This window comes from Camelus dromedarius, chromosome 23, assembly GCF_036321535.1.
Source record: "Camelus dromedarius isolate mCamDro1 chromosome 23, mCamDro1.pat, whole genome shotgun sequence".
Taxonomy (NCBI): domain Eukaryota; kingdom Metazoa; phylum Chordata; class Mammalia; order Artiodactyla; family Camelidae; genus Camelus; species Camelus dromedarius.
In genome coordinates, this window is record NC_087458.1 from 5,125,149 (window position 1) to 5,148,946 (window position 23,798).

Here is a 23,798-nt window from a genome sequence, read left to right on the forward strand (position 1 = left end):
CTGCATCTTCATAGGAGCCGTCGCTGTCACTCGCCTGGCTAACACTGGATTCCGTGGGTCTACCGCTACTAGACGCAGTTGAGGTTTGTCTGTGTCCAGTCCCTGAGTGTCTGGAGCTGTCTCTTTGCTGCTCATGGCGGTGCCCCTGTCTCTGGCCAGCGCTGCTTCCGGTCTCTCCGTGGACAGAATCCCTTTCTGTAGGGGTGGCCCTGTACCGTTGCTGAGAGTCTGACTTCCCAGAGTTGTCCTTTGACCAGACATGGTCCAACCAATGTTGATTGCTTGACCTGAACCCAGTTCTTGGTTGAGTTGATGTGGATATTCTGCCTGAATCTTTTGATTGTTCTTCATTATTACTGTCCTGACTAATAGTAGCATTTTTTTCTTTCTCCCTTCTGTATTCTGAGAATCCTTTTTCTTGTTCTGTTTTTGAGTGAGTGTGTTTGTTATCTATGTTTTTCTGTCTGGAATCATTGTTTTCTTTTGAGATTGCTGTTTCTTCAGTTTCATCTAATTGATTATTAATTTGGGATAATACATAAGTTTTACCTCCATTGTATGAGTTGTTATATCCTGATCGTCTCCATTTTGCACCTTCTTGTTTTGTATCATCATAAAGCAGTGCTAATTGTTCTTCTTCATTCCCCCTGATTTTTGACTTGTTCTGTCTTGTTTTTACCTCTGTAGATCTTGACCTCTTTTTATTTTTCCCACTTGACCCAGAATGTTTTTCTCTGCTTTCGTCTTCATCTATAGAATTAGAGTCATCATCTTTGTCTTGTCTTGTTCCCAATATTGACCTATGCCTATTTTTCCCTCTTTGGCTCTTTGATCTCACTGTGTCCCCTTTTTTATCACTTGCTGTATTACTGGATTTTCTCTTTCTTTTCTCTTCTCTCTCTTCTTGTTCATCTTCTACATCTTCATTTTCATTATCTTCATTCTTGTTATATCTGTACTTTTTCTGCTTTTTCCCTGATGCTTGGAAATTTTGTCTTCTGGTAGACTCATAATATGCTTCAGCCAACTTGAATACCATCAGAAAAAATTCTGAAAAATCTATTTCCATGTTGTGATCTATATCAAGGTTATTCATAAAGACATCAGCAATATCTAGGTCATCCGGATTCTGTACAGAGGGAAGACAGAAGGGGACAGTACATTTGAGTGACTCACACTGTCAATTTAATAATTCAAATTAAGTTTAGGGAACATGGATCTTGGTATAAAAAGTGGAACCAAATCTCTTGTTTTTTTCTTTCATGTTGTTTAGCTTATTTTGATCCAGGAGGATACTATAGGTACTGTACTAAAAGAAATAAATCTTAAAAACATATGGTCAAACAAAAAGATTTAATGGGGCAAGTGCCACTTTTTCCTGTCTGAAACATGAATATTTTATAAAATTTATAATTGAATTTTGTTTTAAATATACCTAATCATTATTGATGTTAGGAAGAATATTATGAAGAACTTCTTTGTCACTAAATACATGTAATAGTTTTCCTCAGAGAAATGGGTGTGTGTGCGTGCACAGTCACCTGTGTAGGTGTATAGTACATAAAGGGAGGGAAGCAAATTACATCTGTTTTGAATTCAGATTAATTGTTATCCTATTGCAAAAGCAATAATTCACAAAGCGATCCCAGCAATTCTTTATCAGAATATTGATGCAGAACAGAAAGGCTATGCCCTACAGTCCTGGCAGATATCTTTTACCTGCAGGATTGGCTGAAACTCCACTTCCAGAAGTTCCTTCAGCTCTTTTTTGCTCAGTGTGTTAGTCTCTTTATCTGTGTTTGAATATTGGTGGAATAGGTCGATGATGGCAGTGATGTTTTCCAGAAGAGTAGACATCTTTTGGGAAGTATATGTGAACCTAGAAAGAAGAAGTTAAAATGCACTTATCTTGTGTTTCTGTTCCTTTTCTAGGTCACAACAATTATTGTAATGTATTTCCACATTTTTAAACCTGTATCTCCCCTAAGTTATCCAGCTTCAAAAATGGAAAAAGTCAGAAAAAACTTCTACCATCTGCATATGAAAGTCAATACAGAGTTTCACTGAATTAGTAAAACTGCCAGTCTTTTTTTTTCTCTTGAACACATTCACAGCAGGATTTAGCCTCACAGACCTCAGGATGCTCTAGATAAGATCAGTCCTCTTGTAGGTCTGGCCATTGTCCATAGCAGGATTTTAGAAAGGCCCACTGGTCAGCTGCCAGAAAATTTGCTCATACAAATGTGCTGAAAATCAATTCTATAAAAGCTAATATGCTAAATGGTCAGTGTATTGAGAGACAGTTTTCAATAAGGCAATTTGCCAAATCGTCAAACACTCAATAAACATTCACGCAATTTACTTTTTTTCCCCCTTCGAGAATTCATGAAGTTCACAGCATTTTAATTGAATAGCATGAGTTTAACTGATTTTCAATATTATGAAAAATTTTTTGGATTGGCTTTCACTTTTCCACATAAGGAATAGCATTTAAAGATTATTTAGCTTATTGGGGAAGGAAATAAATTATTAAGTATGTTGGTAAATCCAAATGAGCATTTGTTTTACAAAAATGTTATGTAAATTATATTATAAAATAATAATCACATTACTTTATTAAAACATAAAACCAGAAACTAAAATCCTATAGAAGACAATAATGTCAAAGATGTCTGTAGTAGTCAAGAGCTAAAGCATCTGTAAACCTTGCATTGTTTGGTAACAGGTAATAGGTATTGATTAATGTTTGTCATGGTTGGGCATGTAAAGGTTGATAAAATGGACTGCACTGTTCATTCAAAGACTTTGTTAAGGAGAGAAGGAAAAACCACTGAGTGGGAGGATATATGCAACACATTTAACCAGTAAATTTCTCTATCTTGAATATAAAAGTAACTCCCATAAATTAATACAAAAATATAGGAACCATAACAGAAAAATGGATAGACAGCAGAGGAGCTTTGCAAAAAAGGATATCTAAATGGCTAAGAAACATGAAATGTTCTCAATCTTATTATTCATTAGGGAAATACAAATTAAAATTACATTGTGAGACCATAGCACTGTCACCAAGTGACTAAAAAGACAAAATGGAAATATAACCTTCCTAGTAGCAAATATTGGTGAGGATTTGGAGAAACTGGATCTTTCATACACTCCTAGAAGGCACATAAACTGGCAGAAGTACTTTCAAAATTTGTTTGAATAAGTAAACCTAGTTACCCCCCCCAAAAAAAAAAACAAACACAAGCAAAGAGAAAAATTTTTGACAGTACCTAAGACCATCAATTTACTCCTAGGAATATTCACAATAGAAATATATACACACTTGTAACCAAAGATTATGTACAAAATATTCATAGGCCCATTATTTATCGTAGCCCCCTAAATGGAAACAACTCGAACATCTATCAATAAAAATGAATAAATGAATTGTGCTATTTCCATATAATAGTCAAAGGTGAGAGTGAAGGATAGCATTGACCAAGTGGTAGTGGTAGACAGGGGGACAGGTGGATTGGCATGTCTTATGGGCAGAGTTGACTGGACTTGGTGGTGAATCTGTGTGGTGTAAAGGAAAGACTGGAATCATGCATGACTTCTAGATTCTGACTTGAGCAAAGAGTTACTTTTCACTACTTATGTTATTCCATCATCTCTCTTCTAAACTGAAGTCCATCTCCCTGCTCGTACTGTTGCCTATTTTTCACTTAGCAACCCAGAACAATCTTTCTACTCCTCCTGTTAAATACTCTCCAGCGGCTTCTCAGGTACTTAAAATAATGTACAAAGTCTACTATGCCCCTCTTTACACGGTCTACCCCGTCTAGCTCTCTGATACCACCATATTCCACTGTTCCTCTAGTTAAACATGCTCACTGCACACTAGCTTCTTTCTGTCCTTTAAAGCGAGTTTACTCCTTCTTTAGAATCCTCTCATTTGCCTTGGCTAGTTTCTTCTGTCATTATGATCTCTGCTAAAAAGATAGTTGCTGAAAGAGGGCTTTCCTGGCCATCCGATCTAAAGTCCTCTCCTCCTATATCTTTACTTTATCACTCTTATTTTCTTCATTGTTCATATCACTATTTGAAATTCTTATTTATTTATTGCTTAGGGAATGTCCCCCTCTATAAAATATAAGCTCCTGAGGGTAGGGAGTTTATGTTATTCACTGCTGCATAATCAGCCAACAGCAGCACTTGACAAATAGAAGGTAGTTAATATATATTTGTTCAATGAATGAATGAATAGATAATCCAGCAATATTAAGAGAGTAGCCTTGTAGAAAGCAAATTTATGCCCTCATTTTCCTTCAGTATCAAAGTTAACTTTTAGTAACATTGCTGCTAAAAATTAAGAACCCCAAACATCCAACTTTTTGCCTCAGAGTACAATACATCCAGAACTCCACCTTGCTGAACAGGTTAGATGTATCCCCTCTCACTTACGTCCTTCACCAGAAGAGCAAGTAGAACGTAGCCTGAAGGAGCTTGCTGGGTGCTGAAGGCTGGAATAATGGCCTTTTTATAGCAGGTCCATCCAGGGAGGAGCCATACTCTGCAGGATGCTCTGATTCACTCCTAACCAAACCCAGACCCACCCATATCTCCACCTCTATTTCTCTAGTGAGGTGTTTACTTCCCAAATCGCTCACGTACTCATCTGTACTTGTTTTACCAAGTTCCAAAATTAAGTTTACATCATTCCCATATATTGGGGATTTTATGGAAGATTCCCTTTGGCTAGCATTGGCTCTTTGTGTGCAAGGTCCATACCTTCTGTGTTTTTTTTTGTTGTTGTTGTTGTAACCCCCACTGACTTGGTAGGTGCTTGATAAATATCATTTATAAGCATACATCCTTATCCTTGTCGCTAGAGGTGTAGAATGTATACTTACGGAAACTCAAATTCAGTTTATGGTAGGAAGACATCACAAGCACCTACCTGCATGTCCCTTTTTACCTGATAATTTTATCGCTGAATCCTGAGAGAACTTGCCAAGAAATGAATGTTGATCCTCTGGAAGTTATAATGAATGCAGAGAAGATAAACAAATTTAATTTTGATTTTTTTGAAAGAGAGCAAGCAATTGGGCTCCTGATTAAAAGCAGTGATTGCTGGCTTGAATCTGTAAGGCAAGTATCACTAATCTTGTTTTCAAGACTATTACACTGGAGCACTTACTCTTCCAGTGGGTTAAACTATGGGTTTTCTCATTGATCCTCGTAAATATACAGGAGACTCCTATCCTTGGCTACTCTCTTGATTTCCAGACCGTATGTTGCGCAGATTACGTTTCCACTGGAATCTCCCCCAGTGACCCCAGGTCATGCTGTTCAACACTGAACTCATTCTCCTGCCTCATATCAAAGCATATTATCCTGCAGAAGTCCCCGTGTTGGCTAGCCGTGCCTCCATCCACTGTGTGTCTAAAATGGTACAGTTCATGTTCTGTTCCTCCCTCTTTTGCCCTCATGCTCATGTCATGACATATCACTTCTACCTAGACTTGTGTTATTTTTTCTTCCCCTTGGGAGTATATGAGTTTTAATAAGAAAATTTACTTGAAAAAAGTACACTGGAAAACAGATTGACTCTTAAAACAGCAGAATACACGTGTAATGTATTTGTTTCATAATATGACAAATAATACTCAAAAACATGTGAAAATGCTTGACTCTATTTAAAAAGTGCCCACAAGGATTTTTAGAGTATGTTGAGAGAATGCTCTTGGGAGGAAGAAGTATTGTACCCATACGAATCAAGAAAATGATCCTCCTTTTAGACTTGTATTCTTAATATTCTGGCCTATTCTCTATTTAGGGCTGCAATTTTAGTTCTGGTTCTCACCATCTTTCAGTTGGATGTTAGTGAAAAGTGTCATGACTGGCCCCTCCACTATCAGCCTGCCTCATTCATCTTTTACTCTGATCTTACCATTCCTTCTGCTGGCTCCTCCTTACCTGTGGAATTCCAGATTTCTTTACTTGACATATAAGCCCCTTCGCAATCGGAATGAATCTGTATCTTTTTTAGCTGCTTCTCTTGCCACCTGTATTTTATGGGAAAAATCACTCTCAATTGGTCAACATTCCGTGGACGGTCTTTTAATGGTCCACCAACTGTTCAAAATCTCTGCTTGCTGTCCTACTACCTGGAGAGTCCCTCCACCTTAGCTTCTCTTCATCCTATGGGACCCTCCAGAATCATCACCTCCTTCATGAAGCCTTACCTTACATTTCCAGATCGATCACAGTTCCCTCACAGACTCTATTGATCTCTCCCATAGCACTGGTGACCGTTTATTTTAATTATTTATTTATGTGTCTGCAGCAGCCCCCAACTTCCCAATTTTGTGTTTCTTCTCACCCTGGTATTGGTTGGGCCTGAATCATCTTTTGTGTTCTTGGGCCCTTTAACAGTTCCTGAGACATGATCAAATAAGAAGTGCAAGGGTGGGGTGTGTGTTGGGGGGGGCAGTCTTGCTTAGAGCTGGTGAGATAGAAATGTGCTTGAAATTTTAAAACTTTGTTTAATGCCCTCATTTCTAACCTCTTGAGGCCACCACTTCTTTCTTTTGTGGATGACTAACATCCACAGAACCCAGGTCTGCATTTTCTCCTATTTTCTTCTTGGGTTTAATTGTCTTTTTGTGCCAGGAGTTACTGTTATTGTCTCTCTCTTATCAGACTATCAAATAGTAATAATCTATTGCATGCCCATTAAGTGCCAAGAATGTGTTAAGATTTTGCATGTATTTCTTCTAACCCTCAGAACAACCCCATGAGGTCATTGCTATTATCCTTAATTTTGAGATCAGGGAACTGATAGTGACAAGGTGCCCAAGATTACCCAGTGAGTAAGTTACAGAAGTCGGATTCACCCCAGGTTATCCTGATTCCAACTCCCTCATTATTTCCACTGACAATGTTGCTCTGGGTGTGAACTTTTCTCCTTTTCTCAGCCTATTTATATTTTTGGTGTTTTAAACAGTGGTTTCTCTCAAAGTACCCTGTGTCCGGGGTGAGCTTAACTGTGGAAACCATTGCAGGGGCAGCCGATAGACTAGATCATGCAGTGTGAGTTAGCTGAGGAAGGTGGAGTCCAGAGAGTGGCACAGATGGGCAGCCTTGGATCTTCTGTTGAATTGACAATTCTTGCAGATTCCTATCCATGTAGAGGGCAGTCCTAGTAGTCGGCTCCAGAGCTGTTGACCATGTTATGATCCTTACATTTTTTTTATCAGTAACTTGGACGAAAATGTGGGCAGATGGCAAATATTTTTAGGATAGACTGAGGATCCAAGGAGATTTTAGCATGTCACACCAATAAGTCAAATCTAATAAAAATGAATATTATTAAAATGAAAGTAAATTCTGACCTCACAAGGACATTAAACTTCACAAGGACAGGGTAGAAGACCTGAGTGAAAGGAAGGGCATCGTGACCGTGGCGGTGTGATGTAGTAGCTGTAGAGGGAATGCTATTTCAGCTTGCATGAGAAGAAGCACATTGACTAGAACAAAGTAAGTGGTGGTGTTCTCCGCTGGGCATTTGTCGGATTGTTTCTGTAGCTTTGTATTCAGTTCCGATGACTGCTTCTCAGTAGGGATGTGGACAACTTGCGTGTTTCGAGTCAAGTAAATAGGATGACTGGCTAGATGGGTGGTAAAGGGAACAGGATGAGAAACAAGTGGATGGGAGGTGAGTCTGTCTTCCACGATGTGAAATTGTTACTGTGCTTGGGTTGTATAGAAACTCAGATAAACGGGTAGGGACTGTAGGGAAGCCTATTTTGACTTTGTATAGGAAGAACATTTTAATAGTCAGAGTTGTCCAAAAATGAAAAGATTTATCTTTGGAGATGGTGAGCTCCCTGTCACTGCCTAGAGAATTTTGAGTTGGATGAGCTCTTGGCAGTCAATTAGTCTAGCTTCCTCATATTGCATTTGACAACTAGAAGATCCAAAGCTGCATGGCTGATAAATCAACAGTGCAGGACCCAGGCCTCCAACCCAGGACTTTTCACTCCAAATACTCTTCCCATTGCACCAAGTTACATTTGTTACTGGGAGGTGAGCGTGAGACAGGGATATGTCAGAGGGTTGTTAAGGAGGGAACATTGGGTGGATGTCTGATAAATCCCTCTTTCCACCTGAGAGCTATGAGTCTATGATTCAAGTAGATTTCTTTGATCCAGCTTAGATAGCTGTTTGATTAGTGCAGTTTAATAACTGCAGGGATAACAGGACTGTACATTGTACTTTATGGTAGATTTCACTATTCCCTCTGTCTGTCTGTCTGTCTGTCTGTCTAGCATATATATTTAGGGTATATTACCATACCTTAATCTGCCAACACACCTGATCCTTCTTGCATATTCGCTTTTTACCTTTAAATCCTAAAACTCTTTCCCCCTAAACCTTTAAAACTACTGACCATGGAATAGTGAACTCTGAGATGTGGGGCACCTTCTCTGTCCTCAGAGAGAATTTATTTTTTGCCTCATCTTTACAAGACAGTGAAATGGCTTCAGAGGCATTTTAGGTGTCCACAGTTGTATTTTGTGGCTACCAGGATTTGTTAAGGGGTGAAGAAAATTCCCCAAATGTCAGAAGTTATTGACAAATCAGAAATTACAGGATTTCAGCCGCAATCATACGTTTGTGGTTGTCCCTCCCTTTTCCTATCCAATGGGCTGGGAAGGCACTGTGTTGCCATATGGCCTCTGGGCTGCTGAAGTGGGTCAGGTTGTCACGATTCAGGGACCAGCCCTTTGCGATGTGTGACTGAGGCTGTAGGAGTGAAGGGGAGTTGGAATTTGTGGTTAAATGATTCCCACAGGAGCTGTAGTCATCTCCTGAGAGGTGCTGTTTTGGAGGTGGGATTTCTCCAGGCTGAATATTCTCTTGGATTCTTTGGCAAAGTTGTAGCTCATGTGCCTGCTTCGCTGCCTAGTGGGGGAGCAGCGTCCGGCAGGAGCGTCTCTGCTCATAGCTTGTGCTTACCAGGGCAGTGGTGAAGGAAGTAACGTTGATCCCGAGGAACAATTTCAAGTTGCCTCCAGTGACTTCAGGTTCTTACATTAGTCTTGTGTGTGTGTGTGTGTGTGTGTGTGTGTGTGTGTGTGTGTGTGTGTGTGTGTTGTATGTGAGAGAGAGATTGAAAGGAGGGGAGGGATATGTGGGCAGAATGAGAGTGAGAAAGAGAGTTTTCTAGATATACACAAGCCATTTTATGCCAATCTGGATTGCCTCTCAGATATATAAACATGCCCAACATATGGACAAGTTGGAAATTGAGAACAGAATTGAAGGAATCTTGTGGCAGAAATGTGGTATGGGATGTATGCTTATGTATGTTTAGCACGTCATTCCAGCTACTCAAAATGCAGGCCACACACACACACACACACAATGAGAATATGGGTGAGAGAGACAGTCAGAGGAAACGACGATTAAAGACAAGTCTTTTGGATAGTGGAGGAATCTTTTCCAGGAGGACTTACATCGGTAAGATGTTATTTTTCTAAAACCCTGGTGGTTAAAAAACCCCTCACGTACAACTACAGAGCTGGCCAGAGGCTCTCTAGGGTGGAAAGGGAGTTGCATGTATGCAGTAACTGTGTTATATGGAAGTTTTCTCTAAAAGGGACAAAAGTAAGAAAAAAATTACAGAAGGAATGATAGAAGTGCAACTGGTTACCTCACTGTAGTTAAGGAAAACGTCTTCCTGACTTAATTTTTGAATGGTTATGAACAGAGAGATCATGAATCCTCAGAGTGGCCCCATCAGCAATGACTCGTATCAGCACTAAATGACAGACCTGTCACCATTCCACATCCCGTAGAAACAGTGAGTTTCGGTGACAGATGCTGCAGCATTAGGAAACTGGAAAAAAAGAATCCAGGAGCAAGCTAGGACAGAGACACGATAGTCATTATGGCCAGACTTCACCACTGTCACCTGTTCCCAAAGGGTCTAGAGAAGGCCCGTGATTACAGGAGAATGTGGAAGATCAGAGGGGCTAGAACTTGGAATAAACTCCTACTCTCCTTCCTACCTGCTCCCTAATATGTAGGGATATTATAGACAGACAGATAGATTAGTGTGTATTCTGGAGGGAAAATTTCTGCAGGTGCCAGAGGGAAGTTCAGATGAAGAACAGGTCACAGAATTCGGGGATCATTCATTCATTCAACAAACATTTGTTACCAGCTGACTACTCACCGGTCATCATGCCTGTGACAGACCATCAAGGAAGAAGTCATGCTCCCTGTCCTCACAGGTTTCATAATCTAAAAACAGAGGTGTAAACAATGTGATCTGTGTTATTTTATATATATGTTTATATATATATAGCTGATTACTATTTCATTGTGTATACCACATCTTTATCCGTTCATTTGTTGATGGTCATTTGGGTTGCTTCCATATCTTGGCTATTGTAAATAGTGTTGCTGTGATTATTGTGGTACATGTATGTTTTTGAATTAGTGTTTTTTATTATTTTTGGATATATACCCAGAAGTGGAATTGCTGGATCATATGGTAGGTCTATTTTCAGTTTTTGAGGAACCTCCATACTTTTTTCCATTGTGGCTTCAACAATTTACATCCCCACAAACAGTGTACAAGGATTCCCTTTTCTCCACATCCTCACCATTTTTTATCTGTAGACTTTTTGATAATAGCCATTCTGATAGGTGTGAGGTGTTGTTTAGATTTGCATTTCTTTAATAATTAATGATGTTGAGCATCTTTTCCACATGACGGTTAGATATATGTATGTCTTCTTTGGAAAAATGTCTATTCAGGTCTTCTACCCATTTTTTGTTGAGGTTGTTTTTTTTTTGATATTGAGTATATGTGCTGTTTATATTTTTTGGATATTAACCCCCTATTGGTCATATTTGCAGACATTTTCTCCCATTCCTAGGTTGTCTTTTCATTTTGTCTACAGTTTCCTTTGCTGTGCAAAAGCTTTTGAGTTTAATTAGGTCCCATTTGTTTATTTTTGCTTTTATTTCTTTTGCCTTAGGAGACAGATCCAAAAAATATTGCGACGGTTTATGTCAAAGAGTGTTCTGCCAATATTCTCTTCCAGGAATTTTATGGTTTCAGGTCTTATATTGAGGTCTTTTATCCAATTTGAGTTTACTTTTGTATATGGTGTTAGAGAATGTCCTAATCTCATTCTTTAACATGTAGCTGTCCAGTTGTTCCAGCACCACTTATTGAATAGACTGTTTTCTCCACTGTGTAGTCTTGCTTCCTGTGTCATAGATTAATTGACTCAAGGTGCATAGGTTTACGTCTGGACTCTTTATTCTTTCCGTTGATCTATGTGTCTGTTTTTGTGACAGTACCATGCTGTTTTGATTACTGTAGATTTGCAGTATAGTCTGAAGCCTGGGAGGGTGATACATCTAGCTATGTTCTTTTTTCTTCTCATGACTGTTTTGGCCATTTAGTTTTTTTTTTTCTGTGTTTCCATATGAATTTTAGGATTATTTGTTCTAGTTCTGTGAACAATGTCATGGGCATTTTGATGGGGATTCCATCAAATCTGTAGATTGCTTTGGGTAGTATGGCCATTTTAACAGTGTTGATTCTTTCAATCCAAGATATCAAAGAAAGAGGGATATCTTTCCATTTGTTTTTGTCACCTTCAGTTTCCTTCATCAGTGTTACATGGTTTTCAGAGTGTAGTTCTTTTACTTCCTTGGTTGGGTGTATTCTTAGGCATTTTGTTCTTTTTGATGTGATTTTAAATAGGATTGTTTTTTACTTTCTCTTGTTTGGGACCCTTTGTGCTTCCTGTACCTGATACCTATTTTCTTCTTCAGGTTTAGGAATTTTTGAGCCATAATTTCCTCAAATACATTTTCGATCCCCTTCTTTCTCTTTTCTCCTCTGGGACCTCTATAATGCAAATGTTGGTATGCTTAATGCTACTGCAGGGATCTCATGGATTATTTTTATTTTTAAATGTTTTCTTTTCTTTTTGTTATTCTGATTGTGTAATTTTCATTATTCTACTGTCCTGATCATTCTTCTGTATCAATTAGTCTGCTATTCATTCCTTCTAGTGGTTTTTTTTGTTTGTTTGTTTGTTTTTAATTTCAGCTATTGAATTCTTCATTTCTGATTGGGTCTTTCTTATATTTCTAGTTCCTTGTTAAAATTATACTATGTAAGTCTATTCTTTTCTGTAATTTAGTTAACATTTTATAACCAATGCTTTGAATTCATCATCTGGTAAATTACTTATTTCTATTTCATTATTTTCTTCGTGATTTTTTTCTTGCTCTTTCAACTGAGAGCAGTTCCTCTGCCTTTTCATTTCCCATGACTTTCTCTGCCTCTGTGAATTTGGGTGGAACTGTTGCCTATTGTGGTTTTGAAGGGATGTTTTCATGTGGGAGTGTTCCTATGCAGACTCGTGTTCCCAGGGCCTTTGGTGGGAGAGCTGGATTTGACATGGACAAATCTTTCCTCAGGGTGTGCCAGCAGCTTTCACTTTCGTAGGGGGTGGGGCTGGAGATGGAGGGGCGAGAGCTGGAGCCAGTTGTGAGACAGGACTTCCCCTCTGCTCAGTGGCTGTCACTCCCCTATCTCTGTTGGGTCTGATCCCAAGTTACTGGAACAGAAGCCCTGAAGGTCAGGCCTAAGCTGGCCCCTGTTCCCTTTTAGTATGTATTTTCCCCTCTCACTGCACTGGGAACTTTGACCCAAGATGGGGGAGTGCTGAAGCAAGGGGACCCTGTGCAGGCTCTCAGCTCATGTCGATCCCAGACAGGGGTCTGAGCTGTCTCTGGTGTGCTGCCTGTGCAGTTGTCCGTGGTTATTTTCCTTTCTCTGCTCAGACGCAGCCTTGGGTGCAAATCCCCTTTGTCCCTCACAGCCAGTCACTCCCCCCAGCCTCTGCCGTCCCCACCCTGTCGTGGAGCTACACTGCAGAAATGGCAAGGCCTGCGGGAACCCTTGGCATGTATTAGGAGGTGAGATGCTGCTGTCAGAGATCTGGCTGCCGCTGATGTGCTGCTTGAGTAAGAGCCAACAGTGGCTGCTGCTGCCCCAGCCAGCCTCCACACCAAGACTCAATTTCCTCTGTGTCCCACAGTCAAGTCTTCTCTCTGGTTGTGACCACCAGAGACTCAGTGGCATGCTGTGCTGTTATCAGTGAGTGAGGCTAGAGCTTTTGCTTGGCTTGTGCTGGGGCATGAGCCAAGGAGGTCACAGGAAGCCGAGTCACTGCTAGAGCAGCCCTCTCTCCACCCTGCCTTGGGGACTAGCCAGCACATGTGCACCTGAGCAGAGTCCAGGCTTCCCACATCCCTCCTGTTAGTCCGAGGGGTCCTCCAGCCAACCAGGGAGCTCATCTCAGACCCCAGGACTAGGACGTCCAGTCTGTGGTTCTCACTGCTCACTCCCCAGGGCGGTGTCCTCCTCTGTGTTCTCCTTTTTCTCCTGAGTCCCCTCCCACTGATTGCTTTTCTTCCCTTCCTACTGGATTATGCGTGTATCTGTCTTACAGCCGTGGCTGTACTGGAGTCCTCCTGCCGGTTTCCAGTTAGTTTTCTGTGAGAATCGTTCCACATGTAGATGTATTTTTGACGTGTTCTTGGGGGTAGGGGAGCGCCGTGTGCTCCTACTCTACCATCTTGATTAATTCACGTATCAAATCTTTCCTGGATCTTTCTCTTGTGAAATTATTGAAAGTCCTTCAGGATGCTGGGTGATCTGTTGGGTTCCTTTACTAACTCTGGGAGACCGAGGAGAAGGTTTTCATCTATTTTAGGAAAAGAGTAGCTTCAGGGAAATAGTGAATGATAAATGTAAATACCAAAAAACTTGGTGAAATTACTCCGGGTACATTTATTTTTTACCTCCCTTGTATACATCCTACCTTCTGCAACAGCCCCTGATTTTCATGTGGGAATTCATCCATTTTCCATTCTTACTGCATGTGGTTGGAGCGGGGCGGAGGATCTTGCTTTGACTCCGAGGTGAAGAATGTGTCTGAGTTTTACTGGGCAGCAGTGGATGAGCATGTAACCTGGGCTGACTAAGGCAGAGTGAATCTCAGGACACTGGGGGGACCACCAGTAAAGAGACAGCATTCAGTGTCCTGACCACCCTGACCCCTGACACCTTGAGAGTTGAGCCTGGAAGCATATAGGCTGAGCTGCTGCAGCAGTTCACAACAGTATGACTCCAAAACTGGAGTCCGCAGAGAGAAAAGCAAAGGTAGAAATTGAGAGACTCCCTCAACCCTGATGATACCCTCCACGCCTTGGAGGGAGTACTGTCTGCAAGACCCATGCAGGACTTTTCCATCACATGAACCAATAAATTCCTTTTTTCATTTAATAAAGTTTGAGTTGAGTTTTTCTGTTACTTCAGATGGGAGTAGAGCTAACTGATACAATTGCTGTTTGCTTTTTACTGTGTTCTACATTTATAATAAATGTGAAAAAATAGCAAAATAACCAGGGCATGTTACAGAAAGAGTGATAATAGAGAAAGGGGAGGAGGAGGAGAACCAGGCCCTCCCTACAAATGCTTTCATGGCTTCCCTTTCCCTCCAGACTGAGAGGACTGAACCAATATTCGTCAAATTGTAATTTTTTTTTTAAGGCTACATTCTTTTGTGAGCAAGGGTAGGGACCTGCCTGAGGATGTTAGAGGGCTGTCTATAGGAGCCTCTACAGAAAGAGGAGTGTGTGTCTGTGGCCCTGCCCTGTTCAACATTGGAAGCTACCCAGCAGCCTAAGCATGGCTCCTATTTAGAAAAGGATTTGATTTTCCCTTGTCTAACTAACTTTCCTTTTATCTTCTGAAGTCAGAGTTCCAGAATCCATTTGTCCTTAGGTCTTCATTCTCTCCTGCAGTTTACCCTTCCCGAGACATTCTCACCTTCTCACAGTGTTGTGATCTTATACAATTACATTTCATAGACTTTGAGCCCAGACTTTTTGCTGACTTGAGAGCATCAACACCCAGGACACCAAGGTCTATTTTTTTTTTTTTTAAGTTCCAGTTGTAGAGATTTGAGTCAATCATGTTCTTCACTTCATGGCGTATTATCACTATTGGTCTGTACAGATATTTTTTGGAATTACTGATTGATTGATTAACTTTTACTCCCATTCCTCTGTCCCTCCCCTACCAGACAATTGTTCTAAGGAGTTTACCATGTATTTCTTAATTTGTATAAGTTCTTTAAAATATCCATTGTTATTTTGTGTGCTTTTCTTTTGTGTAGAGCTGTATGTGGTAGATCTCATTGTGTTTCTTACCTTTTTCACTTAGCATCCATCCTGCTTTGTGTATATCCATCCGCTACTTGTGACTGAGCCATGTTGTGCCCCTACTCAGTATACTGTGTCCTTCCCCAGTAATGGACACTCAGTTTGCTTCCAGTTCCCCAGCATGAAAAACAGTGCCATTATGAACATCCTCTTATATCCATTATGGATCTCTGAGAAGTGTGCTTTGCAGGCTCCAAACACAGAGGTAGAGTTGCCTGGTTTTAGGGTATGTGTATGCTTGATTTGACTAAATACTGAGGGTGCTCTTTGAAACAGCTGCACTACTGTATTTTCCTACCAGAAGCGCTTCCTAAACCCACATGCACCCCAGCCAACACGTAGCATTATCTAGTCTAGTTCACTTTTTTTTCCATTTGTGTTTCCTTGATTAGTAAGTTTGAGCATCTCTGTGTATGTTTCTAAAGTATTTTGATTACCTGTTCAAACACATTTCCCATTTTTATGTTAATTTTTTTGACTTGAAGGAGTTCCGTGTATATTCTTGTATTAGTCCATTGTTAGATGTGGACATTGCAGATAATTTCTCCCAATCTGTTACTTGTCTGTTAACTTTATTCACGGTAACTTTCAGTGAACAGAAATCTTTAATTATGATGTAATAAAAGTAATCACTATTTTTGTTTTATGTTGTATACATGTTAAGTTCTGTCTACAATGTCTTCCTGCCCTGAGATTACGAAGATATTTTCCTATATTTTCTTCTATTTACTTTGTTGTTTAAATTTCACATTTAGATCTTTGTTGCATTTGCTGTTTACCTTTGGTGTAGCTTTAGGTAAAGATCCAATTTTATTTTAATCTACAGTGTGAACTAGGTTTGCAACTCCATCTATTAAGCAATCTTTCCTTTTTCCATTCATATGTGGTACCTACTTTATTGTATACTAAATTCCCATGTAAACATGATTAAATTTCTAAGCTCTCCATTATGTTTCACTGATTTCTTTGTTGTTACAATAATATCACACTTTTTTTTTATTATTATGACTGTGTAATATGTCTTAATACCTACTGGGGCACATTCCTCCTCTTTGGTCTTCTTTTGAAATGTTGACTTACCTGTTCATAGATCTTTATTCTTCCATAAAAATTTTAGATTAAGGTTATCACCTATCTCCAAACATTCAACAAAATTTTTTGACGTATTTGTTGTCGTATTAAACTTATAGATTTATTTACTAGATTAATTTGGGATGAACTGATATTTGTAATATTAAGCCGCTTAGAAACTTACCTTGGTTGTGGTCTCATTTTCATTTTTCTGTAAAGAAATTCTGTTGTGATGAAATAGTTCATATTAAATACTAATTTTTCTGCCCATTGCTCCCTGTAAGTTGGGAACGTTGTGATGGGTGCTTAGTCTGATAACATCGATATGCATTACATTGCTTTAGCACAGCTGTAGTGTGACTGCATAATAAATATAATGCTTTGCCCTCTATTTCCATAACAACACCAATGAAAAGCCCTCTACTTCTCTGTGCCCTAAAGTGTAACATTTGAAGTCTAGTTTTCTTCTTTTGCTTTGACCTGATAGGTGTGCACTGGTAATAACAAATAAAATATAATGTTACAACAGAATGGTAAGCCTGGCACTGGAAACACGGTCAAGTTATAACTGCACATGTAGCTGACCCAGCACCAGTGTGAAGATGTGAAGCTGCTGCCGCACAACAGCAACCACGGACAACACATAACAAAGGAGCATCACTGCGTCCCAGTAAACTATCTTTGACGTGAAAACTTAATTTAAGCAGTCAGGGCTGCTTGGAGTCAGGGAAAATGGACCAGACAACCTCTAACATCCCCACTGATCTGAGGGTCTGCTGCATGTGTCCCAGACTGTGGACCCTGTAAGGCAATCAAGTTCATGAGTGGGGTGAGCATCTGCACCTGGCACTGCTGGACATTTGAATGGGGTGGGGAAGGAAGGCATGGTTGGAGGCAGGAAGCAGAATTTCTTTACAAAAAATGAAAATGAGACCACAACCAAGGTAAGTTTCTGAATGGCCCATTTGTTAGCTAAGCAAGGAAAACTGGTTACCAATGGTGAGTTAATTAAATCATATTTGATTGCAGCAGATGAAGAAATATGTCCAGAGAAAATAAATTTGTTTAACAAGACTAGGCTTTTGGGAAAAAGAGAGGATACAACATCAATATTCAGCTAAAAACAAGGCAAGTAATTCTGAGTGATTTTCTTTGGTTCTTGAGGAGTTGACAGAATGTTTCTGATACTGCTTAGTTGCTGTTTATTGAGGAGTAAATGCTGAGTTTGAAGACACTAAAGAATTAGCCTCCGTGAACAGTCTGTGTGGAACAACTGCCTGCACGGATATTTTCAAAGCAGAGGAAGTATTAATTCCCAGAGGTGGAATCTGCAAGCTGTGTTACAATTAATGGTAAAAATACATTTGGAGAAAAAAAGGGCTGAGTTGGAAAATTTTTCAAGCTCATGAAAATGTATCATTAAAACCTATGATTCATCATTGTGTTAGTCACCAGCAGATACTTTGAAGGAAACGTTTGGATCATGTTATTGAACCAGTGGTGTCAATGGTGAACTTCATTTGCTCTCATGAACTTAACTATCCTCACTTCTGTGATTTTCGGGTCAGAAATAGAAGCTGCTGTCCTCACTTGCCTGCACACAACAGTTCGATGGCTGAACAGTGGCCATGTTTCACTGTGAAGTTTTGAGTTCAAGGCTGAGATTGAAATTTTTATTGAATGAGAAGAATCATCCTCGTCCACTGGTTTTGAACACAGATGGCCGTGGAAATCAGCTTTTGTGGCAGACTTGGTAATTGAATCCTAATGAATTCAACCTAAAGTTACAAGGAAAACAGCGCTTAGAGGTGAAACTTAAACTGTGGTAAAATTATTTCAAAGACAGCTAACACTGTTTGAATCACAAGTCATGTCAAACTGTTCTACAGGCTTCCCGTGCTATACAAGGTTAAAATAAGAAGTGGGGTCTTCACTGACACACAAATTTGTAGCAGATGTATATTCTGAGCTCAAATTACAGTTCCAGCAGTGTTTTTTTTGGACCTCAATGCAAGTGTAGCGGAAATTTCCATTTTTCAAAATCCATGCAGTTGAAGAGCTTTCTCCTAAACCTTCAGTTGGAAGGAATTACTCTTTAATGTAATGCTCTGTTTTAAGGAAAATACCAAGACATAAATCTAGTAGAAGCCTATTAGTAACTTCCAAGTGATGAATTTCCTTAATTAAAATCATAATTATGGATTGATGTCACTATTTGGTAATATCTGTCTGTGTGAAAAGGCATTTCTAATGATGGAAGAATCTCATTACACAGCAGCATCAGCAGATGGACATTTGCAATGGATTTTGATGATAAGTGAGCAGTAATTTTGAACCTCAATTAAATGAAATGTTACTCCTTAAAAAGGAATTACATTTTCCTCATTGTTAGACCTGTATTGCAAAAATTGTATTAAATTATTATGTTTATGTTTTGAGTTTTATCAATAAAAAATTGTGGCAATTTGTTTTCTCTCTTGTCATATATAAGCACCTATGTAATATCCTTGGCCACAAATGCCTAAAATATTTATTACCTCACCATTTATAGAAAAAGTTTGACTACCTGTGATTTAATCTGTACTGGAAATGTCCAGTTCCCTGCCCCCCACCAAGCAAAACAAAACAAAACAAAAAAGCAGCACACAGAGAGAACAGCCAGGAGATGCCATTTTCTTACTAGTTTGTTTTTTGTCAGAAAATATGTCTTGAATCTCAGGTAAATCCCCAGTTCTGCAGTTTAGCTGATTTTGTGTGTGTGTGTGTGTGTTGTCATATCATCAGTGAGGAGCGAGGTCATCAGGTTGAGGTGGAAATCAGTTTTAATTTGCTCTGAGTCAGTTCTATGCAGTAGAATAACGAAGCCCTTTATTTGCCAAAAAGAAACCCAAGGGTTTAGTGGCCTGAATTGGCTAAGCTGGTTTTTCCTTTATGGGAACTGTCTCCCTCTGAAGCAGGCAGATGCCTCTGGGGATGGAAAGGGCAGAGGTGGAGGAAATCCTCTGGGGTGCTGGAAGAGGTTGTGGGAGGGAGTGAGTTCGGAAGCCTTTGGGCATGCCTGGGATGGTGGGAGAGAACCGGGGAGCCCCGGAGCCAGGAGGGAGCACCGGGCTCCCGGCAGGGACCAGGCGTGGCGGAGAGCTCAGCGCAGCCCTCTGCCTGGGTCAGAGCTGGTGTTTCTCCTTCTGTGTCCCCCTCAGACAGCCTCTCTCTGCTCCTTGCATGTTTGTGTTCGACAAGGGGGGCAGTAACCCTGTTTTACAGGTGAGGGAAATGAGGCTCAGAGAAGCTAAGAAACTAACCAGCAGCGTAACCGGCGCAGTCAGTGTCAGGCGGAGCCAGGACTCAGACCCAGGACTCTGCCCCCCAGTCCAGCCCCCGTGCCCCTGACTAGTGCTGTGCCGGAGCCCTCGTCAGCTGGTCGGTCAGAGGACGTTCCCATTCAGACGCTACTGAGCTGCAGGCCCACCATTAGGTCTGCTCGTTGGTCTCATGAGGCCCCATCTTTCATGGTGTGGATTGGCATATATTAAGGCAGTAACCTCTTAAGTAAGTTCTTTTCTTCCTTTACTCACATCCAAGACAAGAATGCTAGTGTTAGGAGTTTTACAAGCAGAGATGATAAGGTTCTGAAAAGGTAAGTGAGGGACGCTGAAGTCGGATTTTCCCTTTTCATAGTTTTGCTCAGGTCCTCACAGGACTCATGTCACATGAAAACTTGTTCTCCTCCTGCATCATGGGAGAGATGAATCTGGAATCTTCCAGGTAGTCTGAGCAGTTGGTGCAGGCCCATCCTGTGCCCCTCCCCCTGGTGGTGTCCGTCCTCTGAGTGGCCATCCCCTCTGGTGGGGGAGGCCCTCCCCAGGAGGCAGCCTGCCCCCTACCTGGGTGGTTCCAGCCGTGGGGAATGGCCATCTGCTTGGAGCTACGATCCACCTGGGAGCTCTGCTCCCTGGCTCCCATTCTGCCTTCTGGAACAATGTAAATCAAAGCTCATCATATTATTCCTCCGTGTGATTTCACAAAACAATTGTCCAAGCTGCCTCTTCCATCTCCTCTTCTCTGTGTCTATCTCTTCTGTTCTTTTAACCTTTTGTCTGGTGACGAGGTCTCCAGAACACTCAAGGTCCTGGCTGCCATCTCTGGTTATGCTATAGTTTGTCAGCTCCTCTCATAAAATGTGGCACTCAGAACTAATGGGTTCTCATTCCTTCCTGTGTGTTTATTCAATAGATATTACATGAGCTTGCTCTGTGCTGAATCCTGGGCATGTGTCTAGGGAATAACAAGATTCAATTTAGTTCCTGACTTTTGTGGTTTTTGAGTAATTTAATAATCAAATAATCACATACAAAAACAACAAGCTGTGATGCACGCTGTGAATTACAGCACAGGACGCCTGCGGGAGGGTCTTAGCTGCTGGTGTCTCTGGCCTGTGGGCACAGAACGCAGAGCTGGATCGGCCCCAGGGGAGATTCAGGATGGCAAGTCCTGAGAGCTCACAGAGGACCTATAGCACACTTTGGACTACTCACTTCCAAAAAGTGAGGCATCTCAGGTACCTTCAGATCTGGTCATCTGTATTCAGACTCATTCTCTCACTTCTGGTCTCTGTCTCCCCCCAGCCCCTTCTCTTCTGAGGAAGACATAGGGAGAGACGGGCCAGAGAAGCACAAAAGGAGTCTCGGGGAAGGCTCTGGAGGAGTTTTGAGACACAGCTCCTAGGCTCGGCCCCTTCTGGGGTATGTTATGTCTGGGTGGCTGTGTTTCACAGATGCCAAGGTCTGCCCCTCAGTAGAGATGGAACTGAAGGGATGTTTTCCTTGGGCCTGGAGCCCCAGTTTGAGCCAAGGCTGGCTTGGTTGTCACAGGCTGGCCGGCTGACTGAGTCTCAGAGCTCTGGCTGTCCACTGTGGCCAGGAGATGGGGGAGGTCAGTGGCTCCTCCTGCCAGCCTCAGTGTAGCGACAGCCCTGGCACAGACTGCATGGAACACCGTAGTGATATAGGCCCTGCTCTGTGGAAACCTGGTCCCTTCCCCTGGGCTGATAAATAACAACTGATAACAGTATTATTATTACTCTTTTGCTCATGTATCATCCATCTCTCTCTCTCGCCCCCTGCTCCCCCCACCCCAACCCTGTATATCTAGGTTTGTCAATGGCTAGAACTAGGAGGGTGAGGAGAGGTGGAAGTTTGCAGCTGGGGACCCCTTGCTCTGCTATGTGGTCCTGTGCTCACAGGGAGACAGACATTAAAGGCACAGGGAGGGAAATACACCTGGGCCTGCTGGTGCAAGCTGGACACTTCAGTGCTGACATCTGAAGGCAGAGCAGAGAATAACGTTTCATCTGTGAAAAGTGTCAGACCCTGGGGTGGAGGCTCAGGGGGATGGAGGAGCGATTTAAGCCCTTTTCTGGTGGACAGAGGATTCTCTTTTGTTGGGGTGGCTTATGTGTTACCCGGTGAGGAGGTAGAGGGATGGGTGATATGATGGAGTCTTATCTTCAGCTCCTCCTGGGCTTTGGATTCTTGCTTTGAAATCCATTTGTCTTCCTAGCCCTGGAGCACCTTGGAGCTGGGGCTGAGCACTAGCCAGCCACTCAAACCTGGGTTCTAGTGCAGAGTCCTCCAAGGATAAACCATGTGCCCTTGGGCTAGTTACTCCCCTCTCTTCCAGCTTCCACTTTTGTTGACTCAGGAGCTAAATAGGGGAAATGTTAGTGTGTTTAGACATCTGGCACTGGTGGCATTTTGGAGGAGTTAAAGCCAGTGCTATCAGAGAGCAAAGCCTTGCATACATTGCTCACATGTGTCTCATGTGTGTAAAAGCACTGCCTGGGTTTGGAAGCGAAGTTAGTCAATCTGGTATCAGTCTGAGGGGTTCATCCTGGGAAGACAGTCCTACTTTCTAAGTCAGGTTTGTCTAGAAATTTATCCTTGTCCCTGGGCCAAATATTCACATTTGGTCTAATTTTCCTATTCTCACATTTCTACAATCAGTTTCCTTTTTTGGTCCCATACATTGTATTCTATGGTAAATAAAATTCTAGAGGTAAAATGCTCTACCCACCCAATGGCAGCTCTGGGCTAGAGCAGGCCTTCCTGCCCAGATGTAGGTCCCTGTCATGGCATGGGGGACCTCTGCAGTTCCCAGTAGAAGCTGGGCAGACCTGAGCCAATTCTTATGATATGTACCAACCATTTCAGGGGCAAACACAGGAAAGAGGCACAGGGGGATAGGGGAAGCCACTCACATTCTGCAGAGGCCTTAGACTCCATCCAAGTCAGGCCCTCTTATCCTATAGATACTGTAGAATTCCAGGAAGGGGGAAGGACTCTGATAAGCAAGTTGCAAAGTCATGAGGGAAAGGTGCCAGGACACTAGATATCCTGACCTGTGATAGACTCCATCTACACTGCACTACAGAGTTCTCCTCCAGGAAGAGTGAGCAGTGGGAGTGCTCCAAGACCTGGTCCATCAGGGCCCTGGTGCGAGGCGCAGGAGGAAGGACAGAAGCAGTGAAGCTGGGGTGAATGTGCTAGTGAATAGGGCATGGAGTGACCCCACCCCCACCCCTTAGAATCTTGGAGCATCAGGTATTAAGAGTCAAGCTTTATCTCCCCTGCTGTCCTCTCACATCCTTAGCCAGTGTGGAAGCTGGGAGGACCATTTGAGATGACCCACTCTAGTAGTCAGGGTTTTTCAGAGAAACAGAACCAATAGCAAGTTAATTAATCCTTTAATTATAAGGAACACCACAGTGATTATGGAGGCCATCAAGTCCAAAGTCTGCACTTGGAGACCAAGGAGATCCCATGGTACAGACAAAGCCTGAAGGCATTTCACTGGGGAAATCCCTCTTGCTCAGGGTCGTGGTCTTTTTCTCTATTCAGACCTTCAGCAGATTGGATGAGACCTACTCACATTATGGAGGGAAAGATCACTGATTTAAATATTAATCTCATCCCCAAACACCCTCAAGTTAACAAATAATATTTGCCATCATACATACGAATTCCTTTGCTTACCCTTGAGAGGGTGATAGTTTTCCCTGACTTTAATCATTAGAGTAGCACTACCGAGATTTTTTTGCAACATCTGTATATTATTTATTTAAACCAATGCTAACTACTCACTTATAAAGAGCCTTATAGAAAATAATAATCGAGAAAAGGGATTGTACTGTAACTTTTTCTCTAAAACACCAAAGAATAAATAAGCATTTCAAAAAAGCGCTTATAGCACCTCAACCCACCTCGCATCCTCCTGGGAAACAGTCACCAGGGCTGTAGTTGAAGACAAAGAAGCCCGAGCCTCCGCCTGACCAGCAGGGGGCGAACTTGTCCGGCGTCCTGGAGGCCCGGGCTTTGATCCCATCCGGGGCCCTCGCCCCCCAAGCACCGTGC

At 41.7% G+C, this 23,798-nt stretch overlaps 2 long non-coding RNA genes across 2 annotated transcripts in view; one reads left to right on the forward strand and one right to left on the reverse strand.

Annotated features, from left to right (window-relative positions):
- The window catches only part of LOC135318972 (uncharacterized), a 43,490-nt gene extending 24,645 nt beyond the window's left edge, over nucleotides 1-18,845 (forward strand). Inside the window, exon 3 of the long non-coding RNA XR_010377461.1 lies at nucleotides 17,419-18,845. This is a non-coding gene — a long non-coding RNA (uncharacterized LOC135318972). The remainder of the gene's footprint in view (nucleotides 1-17,418) is intronic.
- A 348-nt stretch (nucleotides 18,846-19,193) lies between these two features.
- LOC116148142 (uncharacterized) lies at nucleotides 19,194-23,782 on the reverse strand. Its single transcript, XR_004131657.2, has 2 exons — nucleotides 23,648-23,782; nucleotides 19,194-20,664 (listed from the first exon to the last, which is right to left on the reverse strand). It is a non-coding gene; the product is annotated as an uncharacterized LOC116148142 (long non-coding RNA).
- Nucleotides 23,783-23,798: the final 16 nt, after the last annotated feature.